General features: G+C 38.2%; 1 protein-coding gene across 6 annotated transcripts in view; it reads right to left on the bottom strand.

Moving 5' to 3' along the window:
- Positions 1-12,322, bottom strand: part of LOC145664666 (uncharacterized) — an 828,415-nt gene extending 816,093 nt beyond the window's left edge. For 2 of the 6 annotated variants that reach the window (XM_081731507.1, XM_081731508.1), the window contains exon 1: positions 11,634-12,309. The gene's annotated coding sequence lies outside the window, so the exon portion shown is untranslated. Of the gene's footprint in view, positions 1-11,633 lie in introns of all 6 variants that reach the window. The other 4 variants (XM_081731506.1, XM_081731510.1, XM_081731509.1 and 1 more) reach the window with 4 other exon arrangements.
- Positions 12,323-12,624: the final 302 nt, after the last annotated feature.

Raw genomic sequence — 12,624 nt, 5'->3', positions numbered from 1 at the left:
ATAAAGGGATCAACGAATTTAAGAAAGGCTATCAACCTCGTGCTTATATTAAAGAAAGCTGGTGGAACAGTTCTCACTGATACAGATAGCATTTTAAATAGATAGAAAGATTTCTTTGACGATTTGCTTAACACGCAGACAAAAACTAATGTGCGGGAAGAAAGGGAGATACACACCGCAGAACCGTATATTCCAGAACCCAATCGAATAGAAATAGAAATCGCTATAAAGAAATTAAAGAACACAAATCTCCGGGTGTAAACAAAATTCCGGCTGAGTTAATTTTACCTGGAGGCGAAAAATTGTGGAACAAGATACGCAAACTCATCCTCCTTATCTACAACAAGGAAGATTTGCCCCAAGAGTGGAAAGAATCTATCATTGTTCCAATTCACAAGAAATACGACAAAAGTGACTGTAATAATTATCGAGGCATCTCTCCTCTGTCAACATCCTATAAAATCCATTCAAACATTCTATTAGCAAGATTGACCCCATACGCAGATGAAATTATTGGAGATTATCAGTGCGGATTTAGACGAAATCGACCAACTATCGACCAAATATTTACCATTTGACAAATACTCGAAAAGAAGTGGGAATACAGTAGCCCGGTACATAAACTATCTATTGATTTTAGAAAGGCTTACGACTCGGTTAGGAGAGAAATATTGTACAACGTTCTTACAGAATTTGGAATACCGAAAAAGCTAATTAGATTAATTAAGGCATGTTTAAATGAATCCCAAAGTAAAGTCCGGGTAGGAAAATTTTTGGCCACGAGCTTTCACGTCGAGAATGGCCTGAAACAAGGAGATGCGTTGTCGCCATTATTATTCAACTTTGCCCTGGAATACGCTATAAGGTAATCAAAGATAGCAACCAGGGCCTAGGGTTGAACGGTGTTCACCAGGTTATATGTACGCTGATGATGTAAATTTAATAGAGGATGATATGAGAACAATAGAAAAAATGCAGAGAAAACTAAATACATGGAAGTGCGTCGGGACCGTAACACGGCAAATTATGAATGCGTTAAAATATTAAATAATACTTTTGATAAGTGGATACTTTCAAAAATCTAGGATCAATATTAACAGACGAAAATCATATTCACCAAGAAATTAAATATCGACTAAAAACAGGGAATTCGTGTTTTTATTCAGTTCAAAATCTCTTGTCGTCGCGAATTCTGTCGATGAATTTGAAGCTTAAAATATATAAAACGATAATTATGCCTGTTGTTCTGTATAGTTTCGAAACATGGTAGCTTACTCTGAGGGAAGAACATAGACTGAAAGTATTTGAGAACAAAATCCTCAGACAAAGATTCGGATCCAAATGGAACGGTAATGGGGAATGGCGAAAACTTCATAACGAGGAACTACATAATTTATACGGTTTACCAAACATTGATAGGGTCATCAAGTCTAGGAGGCTTAGGTGGGCAGGACATATAGCCAGGATGGAAGAAAGTAGGAACGCTTTCAAAGTGTTAGCGGTAAGACCAATCGGAAAACGACCATTAGGAAGACGTAGGCGCAGATGGGAAGACAATATTAAGATGGATCTCGCAAAAATAGGAATCCAAAGTAGAAACTGGATCTAGAGATGCGCACGAGTCGAGACATGTCTCGAATCTCGACTCGACTCGACTCGAATTCGAGTCGAGATTCGAGTCGAGACACACTTTGTAAAATTCGAGACGAGTCGAGACAAACGTGTTTCTCGACTCGAATTTTCGAGTCGAGACACGAGTCGAGTCGAGACAGCTCATAAAAATCTCGACTCGACTCGAATGTCTCGAAAATTTTTCTAAAACTTTTAATGTTGTTATGAAGAAATTATTCACTCAGGAACAGCCTTGAAACCAATTCCAGCATTTATTACTTTAGAAAGGTACAGAACGTATAAATTTAATAGTTAATCTTCCGAGATCAAGATCTAATTTTCAGCTCAATTCAGTTAATTAAAACTAGTAATTAATGTCGTGATATTTGATTGTACTTCAAATATAATAATAATAATAATAATAATAATAATAATAATAATAATAATAATAATAATAATAATAATTGATTATCTAGTTTGTATAAAACTATTATCCGTAGCCTATATCTAGTCTGTATAAGAACATTGCAATAAAGTGAACATCATAAATTGTCTGAATGAGCAATTGGCAGTCTATAGTAATTTAGCATAGTTATAACTATTGTGTTTTTATTTCCATGAACGATATAGGTCTACATAACTTCTGGACAGGGCCAGATTTAAGGGGGTGCAAAGGTGCACGCTACCCCCTTTGTTGTAAATATACCTGTCTAAAATGAGAAGCTAGCAGTGAAAATACCGCGACATTGGTGTGTCGTGAATGGGCCACTGATGTACCGCGAGGATATCAAAACAAAATTATTAATTCTATAGCAATCAAATTGCAAAACGTAGGGGAAAATGTATATTTGTATTGCACATTACTATGAACCTCTACTATGAATCTACAATTTTAAGTTTCATGAGGTGTTACTTTTCTGTACATTTCTAATGTTGAAAAAAGTATTTGTTATTGTTATGACATATTGCTTCTTTATCGTTACAGACTATTTCGTAACTTGAAAATTTAAAATATCATTCAATCCTTTCGATAAATTATTTACATTTGTGTTTTAAAAGTAAAATAGATTTATTTGTTCGTTCGTTATTTAATGATCTTCATTCTTAGTAAAAGGTTGGATACAGTTTTCGAAAGAGTAAGCGTATTTTTAATAACCTGAGTCCAACATTTCATTGCAGTTGTTTTCTCCTTTTAAATTAGAATGAAAAATAAGCATAGTGATTTACCACGAGGAAAACCCAGCGAAGGAGATCAGTAATCAAAGAAAAAAATACCAGTGTGTTTTATATTTACAAATAATAATATCTATAGGTGTGCCGCGAGAATCCATGTTACACCCATAGTGTGCTGCAAGTTGAAAAAGGTTGGGAAACGCTGGTTTAGAGGAAAGAATAATTGGCACACTCCCTCCTCCATGCTCTCTCTCTCTCTGCCTAGTATATTTTCTTTATTTTATTGTCTCCGAAACACCATTCCAGACAAATGCTTTTCGGTAGAAAAGTTGAAACAAACCATCCCGCTCTTGGACAAAGTGGGCAACATGCGGTAGTCAGGTCAATGAACCTGCTTTGGAAATTTTCGTGCAATTTAGGTTACTGAGAGGGTGTAGTTTCTTCAACTAAGCCGCCTTCTACTATGGCTCGTGCCATAAATAAGTCATCGTCTGATCATATGGGAAACACCGCTAGTTGTCCTTGCCTGACATCTGTTTCATATTCATATAGCAAATGTTTTTTTTATAGACGGTGTTGTATCTATCCAGAGAAATATCATCCGCCCCTGTTCCCATTTGAAATGTTGCGGTTGACCCCCTTGAGCCTTATGATGGGAGCCCTGGGGGATTTGCTTCTTACAAAGTTCTCTTGGCCCTCGACATGAGTACATTCCTGTGCAATTGGATTTGCAACATCTCTTTTCGCTTCGCAGCAATTTGAGATCACATTGTTCGATGCCATGTTAAGACAGCACATATTTGTGGCGTCCATTTTGAAAAACATGCTTCATATAGCAAATGTTTCCTATATATGTTGTTGCACATTCCATGATCAATCGAGAGAGGTAACACTCGGTCCCTGTTTCCTTTTGAAAATTTGAAGTTGGCTCCTGGGGCCCTATGTTGGGGATCCTGGGGGCACTTGCTTCTCACAGACTTTTATCACCCCCTGACATTGGTACATGCCTGGACAACTGGATCCGTCACATTTTTGTTCGTTTCGCAAATCTTTCAGGTCACAAAGTTTGATGGGACACCCTGCATATTCCCACATACGACCCAACCATGACATAATGTTCACTACTTCTATTATCGGTTGTTGGCTCAACCCAACCATTTCATGTTCCCCGACTTGACATTGCCTCAATCACTGTAACATTGATGCATTCCGAGTGATGCCTGTTGCCGGAATTTTCTTTTTCTGAAGCGAGTGGCCTAACTATATTAGACTTGTCTGGATGTCCATGGCCAGTCTTGCCAACTTTGGAACTCGTTTTTCTTTTCGACTCTAGGTACGTCGGTTTCCTGCATATTCGGTGCTTCTTGTTTTGTTCATTCTAATATGTACAGCCCCTGATCAAATGTGGCGCATTATGGCCAACTCCGTTTTTTTCCGTATTTTTCGTACTTCTGTTTTTTTCTATTTTCTTTTGTTAGATTGTACCACTGATTAGACACGCCATATCTTATGTTCTACATGACAGGTTGACACTGAATATTGCACACACTTCATATAGTGCTCTTTGCAAAACATTTACTTTTCATTGCAGTTGGCAACACTGTTAACCCCACTGGTGGCCTTCATTTGTTCCCTATTGTGGCAAGTCTCTTTCTATACATCACTTGTCAGCATTGTATTTTGCCGTGCCCCCCCCCCTTTTTTTTTTTTTTTTTTTTTTTTTTGTGGAATTTGCACTTTTTCCCCTTGTCCAGCCTTGCTGTTTCCCGAACTTCCACCCCTTATATTTCCTGAGCCTATTGCTATGGGCAGCTAATTTTTTGGGAATGCTCATCTCTGTTACAGCTCTTTCAATTGGCATAGGCCACACCTTTCACTGCAGCTATCATTTTCGGAAGGTTCCCTTGTGAGATCCGAACGAGACAATTGTGTTCGCATTGGATATGTTATAACTAGACGAATCCCGAAGTTATACGTGTCACCGGGCGGGATATCGTGAGTTACAACATATTCAACGAACTTAAAAAGTTCGTTACTGAATTCTCTATGTCTGTGTGTCTATCTGTCCATCTGTCTGTTATTTGCATTTTTTTCAATGATGTACACTGCATTAGATAGAGCATCAAAAACTATTAGACAAAATGATTAAATTTTTCGCGTCAATCTAATCGTTCGCAAGATAGTGGCTAAAAAATTACCGATTTACAGAAATTTAAGCAGCCATATCTCGGGAACCGTAAGTCATAGAGAGATCATATTGGTGTTGATCAATATCTAAAAGTAAACATTTTGGTACCAAATAGTAACCGGTAGTCATTGTCCAACTGGCCAGTGGTTTGGTCAATGGCCAGTTGGCCAGTGGCCACCAATTAATATCAGGACAAAAATGTTTAGCATTCTATTAGGGATTGATTACCACCAATATCATATCTCTATGGCTTACCGTTCCCGTGATATTGGCCAAAAACATGGCCAATTTCTAGATATTTAAAAAGACATAGCTAGGAAATTACCTGCTAGAATAGTTTGAAAGTTTGCCTCAGGGTTCCCCGCAGGGCCCCAGACGGGATCCAACTAAAAAGTTTCAAATGGCAAGGGGAGTTAAGTAGCACATCGTTTGAAATCTGTTGTAAAATGAAGGAAAATGGAGCAAGTCTCGACTCTCTACGACAACCCTGTGCAAAATGGCGGCGGGTCAAAATGAAAACAAACAACTTAATTGAAAAGTCCACGGCCACCCGTATAAATCGAAAATGGTGAGACAAATGTAAAAACAAGAAAGGACGTGTGGCATTACGAGATCGAGCTGAAGAGAATTTTACAGTAAATATCAAGCTCAAGCTCGAATTAGTGAGAAACTTGACTAGCGTGATCCTCATTGAGATTAGCGAACGCGAGCTCCATTGAGGATAGAGAGCATGAGCCCGAGTGAGTCACGGTTGCAAAATTACCAATTTTACTTCTTTCTTTCTTTCTTTCTTTTCTTTTCTTTTTTTTTCCTACTCCAATGCGTAAGGTTTATGAACAGCAGAAGTGCTTGCTAGAAAGACCTTAATTAGCATTGCTTGAATTATCCATAGACTAGGAACTGCTTAGATATCTAATGCAACTTACGTTTGCATTTTAACAATTCAGGTTGTAATTAAAACCTTGAATACTGAGCAGATGAGCACGCAGAATGTTTTGTTGGGGTGTATTTCTAATACGCAATTAATTCTTCGTAAACAAATACAACTCTATAGTATCTGAAGCGGCTTGAGTTGGATTGAATGAAAACGTGAACATGTATTCGAACTGCGCAATGTATTGTTAATTATCATGAACTGGAACAATTAGAAAAAATGGAAGCGCGACTGATGAGCACCAAACATCAAAATTTCACAAGGCATGGTCAAAGATCACACCTCAAAGACCAGAAAAAAAGATTGCCCCATCAACTAACCGTTGTTTTGTCCAAGTCAGTTGCTTCTTTTCATTGTGAAATTTCCTGCAAGTTAATCAGAATGTTGAAAATTTCCTACATTTTAAATTTATTTAGTATGTACTGATCAGTCAGACTACTATCGATATAATTTCCGTCCAGGCGATATCTGTGTCACCTGCCGACGAATGCCTGCTAGTCAGTCACGCGTACGGTGCATGTAGTATGAGTGAGAGTGCTGGCCGTGTGTAGAATGGGGAAGGCGCGCGATCTGAGTTTGACCGAGGGCAGGTTGTAATGACCCGCATACTCGGCAGGAGAATTTCGGAAACTGCAGGACTTGTCGGATGTTCGAGGAGTGCTGTGGTGAGTGTCTTCAACAAGTCGCGAAACCAAGGGAAAACGACGTCTAAACGTCGAGGGGTTGGGCGCCCCCACCTCATTACAGATGTCGGACGTCATAGGCTGGGCAGACTGGTAAAACAAGACAGGCAGCGAACTGTGGCAGAACTAACATCATACTTTATTACTGGGCAAAGTACAAGTGCGTTTCAACACACAGTGCACCGAACACCCCTAACGATGGTCCTCCGAAGCCCATGTCCCATCTATGTGCGAATGTTAACATCACGACATCGGCAACTGCGACTGAAATGAACACATGACCATCGTCATTAAACCTTGGCACAGTGGCAGAGCGTTGCATTGTCTGATGAATCCCGATACCTTCTTCATCATGACGATGGGAGGGTGCGAATTCGTCGTGTTTCAAGAGAACAGTTCTTTGACACCTGTACTGCGGGACGGAGACAAGCTGGCGGTGGCTTAATTATGCTCCGGAAAACATTCACGTGAGCATCTATGTGTCTAGTGAAGCTCGAGCAAGGCACCATGACGGCCAAGGCGTATCACACACTGCTTGCAGACGACGACCATGTTTCCCAACGGTAGTGGCATTTTTCGAAAAGATAATGCATCATATCACAAGGCTAGGATTGTGATGGAGTGGTTCGAGGAACACAGGGACAAGTTCCAAGTGATGTGCTGGCCGCCCAACTCGCCTGATCTGAACCTAATCGAACACAAATGGGATGTGATTGAACATGACTTCAGAGCGCATCGCCCCTCTTCCCGGCATTTACGGGAATTAGATGACCTGTGTGCAAGGGCGCCGATCCTGGGGGGCCGAGGGGGCCCGGGCACCCCCAAAGCTCATGTGAGCCCCCGCATTGTATTTATGAATATACAATATTTGGCATAATTTGAATACAATTCGTCTTAAAATCCTCATATATATGCCTTCTGCATCTGAATGCCCCCCACATTTACAGAAAAATCGGCGCCCTTGCCTATGTGTACCAATCAACTCTCTCCAGTGACCTTTCAAGGATCATTGCGTCCATGCCAAGACGCGTCGCCATTGTTATCCGTGCCAAAGTTGGACACACTGACAATAAGGTAGGTAGTCATAATATTTTGGCTGATGTGTGCGTATATTTTAACTCGCATATTTTGTCTCGACTCGAATTTCGAGACGTCTCGACTCGAATTCGAGTCGAGTCGAGACAGAGACTGTCGAGTCGAGACACGAGTCGAGACAGAAACATATTTTCGAGTCGAGACACGAGTCGAGACAACATTTTCTCGAGACGAGTCGAGACAGGCTTAAATCTCGACTCGACTCGACTCGAATGCATCCCTAACTGGATCCAGTTGGCTAAGGATAGAAGGCAATGGAGAGCTTTTGTGAATGCAGCATTGAACCTCCGCGTTCCATAGGCCATAGAGTTGGCTTACGAAGCATGAGTAGATGCCTAGGCTGATACTACAAATAGATTAAATGCGCATTTACTGGAAAGATGGGTTCTACTGACATTGGGTAGTCTATATACTCTTCGTGTTCTAGGGCCTAGGGATGAGGAGGAGATAAGATTTCACATCAGTTTACGTCACACACAGTCACACACCTTCATTTTCATTAAAAATGGAAAAACTAAAAGAAACCAATTTCATCTCACTTTTCTTTGTGGCACTCGGACACAAATCATCACACTTATGTGCAAAAAGCACTTTTCAAATCGGATTATTGGGAGAGTCTCCAGTTCCAATGTTGGGGGGAACATGTCTCCCCATTTCCCCGGAATTTGTGCCCGTACCTACAGCTGAGACAACTTTCCAGCATGAGGAGAGGGGCATATCATCCTCTGACATTTATTGCAATTTGTGACCAAGTAGCGGAAGTGGAATTAATACATATTGATGAGACTACTAAACGCACTACAGCACGAAGTTCAGTTTGAAATACTACAGAATACGATTCTTTTTAAAAGAAATGGAAAAGCCAAGAGAAATCAATTTCATCTCACATTCCTTTGTGGCAGTCGGACACAAATCATCACACTTATCCCAATAAGCACTTTTTAAGTCATATTATTGGGGGCACAGTCCCCCCAGGTCCAAGATTGGGGGACATGTTCCCCTTGTCCCTCCGGGATTTGCGCCAGTGGTGGTGAAAAATGGAGAGGCTAGGGAAAACGAATGAGAGAGTATTAGAGATGATGGGGAAGAAAGAACAACTTTAGATATTACTAAAAAGAGGAAGAGAAAATGACAGAGGCATTGACTAAGAATGGAACTGCATCATTAGGTATGTGCTAGCAAGTATAGTGGTAGGAAAGAGAGGGAGGGAACCAAGGAGACTACAATTGATGGACGGTATCAAAACGAAAAAATCGTTAGTGAAGACGAAGAGGTTAGGCGAAGACTATGGAGCATGGAAGCCTCAATTGTGGCAGATGATCTGCCAATAATAGCAGAATATTTATGATGATCACAAATCGACTGTATAAAGTTATGGCATATTTTATGTAATTCTCAGTTTTTAAAGTTTGTGCTGTAAATCATAACAATTATTTACTTATCAATACTAGTACATAGTTATAACATTAGGAACTATAATGTTCACGCTTTGTAAGTACGTTAGTTACCTTCACTTTTTTTTCCTGTTAGTGGGAGGCCTTGAACCCCTCTTTGAGGTATCTGAAGCCCTCCTCTGTAATTGTCTGTTGTGAGGGGGAAACACATTCTTTCTTAAATTATTTTCAAAATATTGGAAGAAACAAAGCTAATGTCAAAATATTGATTTACTTTACTGTACTAGCAAACAACGTGCAAGCATTGTCCAGATGATAAGAACAACAAAAATCATTTGAGGACAAAATTTCACAATTCTACACTCTTACCATATTTTTTTAAAGATATTTTGTCGTTTAAGTCTATTCGTCAATAGTTTATGAAACACAAAGAGAACTAAATGACGATTGAATGTGAAGAAATATAGCTAGTTTTGACATGATTTCACAGTATATTTTGACGCATACTAAGATAAACATACGACGCAGTTTAGGGCTCTCCAAAAAAGGTTTTCTAAAAAATAATTCGTGCCCATGCAAAGGAAAATTTCCTATTTTCCTTTAATGACTTCATAAATATTCTAATATAAATCTTACTCAACAAGAAATATATTTCGGTGAGAATTAGTAGAGTGTTTCATATCACTCCGTGTATACTGACATTTATCCCTCTCCCTCTCTCTCAAAATGGTTTCAGATTTGTATTGTAAAATAAAACTGCGAATCAACTACGTTACTTTGATGAAGCTTAGTTTCTTGGTTGATTTCGAATTTAATGTTCCTTTTCAGAACTGAGACTATACGATATATGAGCTGCATTTGGAATGCAAAACATATGAGCTCCCACTGGAAATTGAAGTCGAGGCTCCTAACTATGTAACTACGAAGAAAATGAAATGAAATCTTTCAGTTTTACGTCCCACGGTTATGCCGGATAAGCTAAAGGAGACGGTGATGATGGGAAATGAGGAAAGTGGAAGGAAACAGGAGAAGAATCCTGAGAAAACCCATGCACACGGTGTTTGCATGTAGCTATAAAGAAAAGCCCTATGAAAACTTTAAGTATTTTACAAGTGCAGAAAGAACTACTAAAGGTATAAAGGACGCTTTTATACCGTGTATATCGTTATTATTATTATTACATTTCAAAGTGTTAAAACACTTATAATATTAAAGGAATATCAATCGTTCTGTTTTTTTTTTTTTTCGTGCGGCCTGTAATTATTTTTCAAATTGAGGTTAGTTACAATATGATTCTTTACTAATACAATATTTAAAATTTAATTATTGGGCACCGATTTCAAAATAATTAGACCAGTACAAAGACATTTCCTACAACACAACAAAAATTATTTTTCATGTTTCTTTTTTCTTTTAATCCAGATGAACAAAAATGAAACGACAAAAGTTGTAATTCTCACCGTATTACAAAACTAACCATAGAGCTAATTTGAACAACAAAAATGTGAAGAAAGAAATTGATAGTCGGACCTAAAGTAATAAAAAGGCCAATTTCCCGTTTGATAACTGGATGCATATGTTAACAGTAACATGGTCAGTTTCTAGTGTGTATACATATTCTGTATATTACTTGTACCAACTTGCCCAACTAGCTCATTGAATTACTTTTCAGTGAATATTCTAATTTTTTTTTTTTTTTTTAACTTGTGAATCTGAAAAATATACGTATATTACATTTTTTTCACACGGCTCCAGAACTCGTACACGTGAAACAAAAACACTTGACAATAACTAATCGTAAATTTTCCAGTTATTTCCAAATAAACCGAAAGTTCAATCAGAGTATGGATGATCTGTTTACTAAATATCATTGAAATCATACTATACGGCACACACATTTGTAAGGAATGATATCAAATAATATTTGTGAAATAATGTATTTTATTGGGTAACTTAAGGAGTATAAAGTTTGTGAATTGTATTAGCAGCTAGGTATTTTTCGTATTTTCATTCTCGTCGGAAATGAAGAAAGAAGATAGAACCTTCTCTATGGTGTAATAGAATTATTAGATAGGTTTGGTATGGGGTTCTATATCTTATGTGGGACTTATTTTCCTCAAAATACTAAATAATATTGAAGAAAACAACATACTATGTATATTTTAAAGATTAATTTAATTTGCTTAAATAGTAATGATCAATTCAAGTACTGTTAACAGAGAACAAAATGTAACTGACTTCTATTTTTTAATAACTTGTCTCCAGACGGTCCGAGCATCGCCTGATTTTTCTCCTGAAATTTCCATAGATTCCTGGATGGTGCAGCTGCAAGCAGCTAAACTATGATTTGCGGTAGATTTTTTTCTACGAATTTCTCATAATGATTCTTGTACAAATAACAACGATAATATCAACAATTTCAGATACAAAATATCAATACAGAAGTAACAGCTCATGATTTGCTCTATAAACTATGATTTCATTCTATTTTCCCGATAAATAATCACATACATAAAATCAAATACAGATAGAAGATAATTTAGTATATAACCTACCTGAGATGAAGGCCACCATTTACTAGCACAACGGATTGTTGGACAATCTGTCAGTCTTTCTGTCCTCTACTAACATTGTTTATAGAAGAAATTAATGGGTAAAAATGTTAAGAATTTACACCTGTTAAAGCTTCTTATTATTTCTTTTATTCAAGTTGAACACACGTTAAAACTCATAATACGTAAACTTCATACATGATACAAATCATGTTGTTTGACTTTATTTCTCACTTGTTGCCCACTAGAGAAAAAAAACACAAATTTGTTGTCACGTTCGTGTATAGTGTCTATATCCAATCTATTTTTCAACTGCCATCATTGCTGATTTTCATGAGCGCACACAATTATTCATAGAACAAGTGAAAAACTGAAAAAAAAATCGTTTAGCACCAATGTAGAACGATTTCTCGTCTCCGAATGAAGAAAAACAATATTTTAGTAGTAGGTGCTTGTCTCCTTTTAGCGTTTTACTTTGCTAGTGCTTAGCCTCAACACAGAAACTCTTCATAGTACCTCAGAGTGCCGCTGTACAGCGCTCTATTTGCGATTGAAAATTGGCGCACTGGAACAGCGCGAGAGCGCGGTTGTCGCCATAGTAACACGAACGACCCTGGCCTCTGTTTAACAGCGCAAAAGGCTTAAAACTCGCTCACACACAAACCAACCCCATTTCCCTTCATTCTCCGCTTGATTCTTCTTCCTTCCCGGAGTTCACAAAACCAACACCAGATGGCAACAACGTCTGCCAGTCAATATCATCCTGCGTGCACCCGTTTGTGATGTTAGCATACTAACCCAGCGTTTCTCAATCTTTTTTCCTTTTGGGGCACACCAAAGTACGTTTCAAACTTTCGCGACACCCCTCCATGTGATTTTCCCCCTAGATTCAAAAAAGCAAGCATATAAAAATACATACAATATTTTTTTAATTATGGAAGGACTATGAGATACAAATCCCACAAGCAAATTTCATACGACTCTTGAATAGAAA

The sequence above is a fragment of the Thermobia domestica genome, chromosome 11 (genome assembly GCF_964235325.1).
Source record: "Thermobia domestica chromosome 11, izTheDome1.hap1.1, whole genome shotgun sequence".
Classification (NCBI taxonomy): Eukaryota; Metazoa; Arthropoda; class Insecta; order Zygentoma; family Lepismatidae; genus Thermobia; species Thermobia domestica.
Note: the sequence above shows the minus strand (reverse complement) of the source record. Positions and strands in the feature narration are given on the sequence as shown.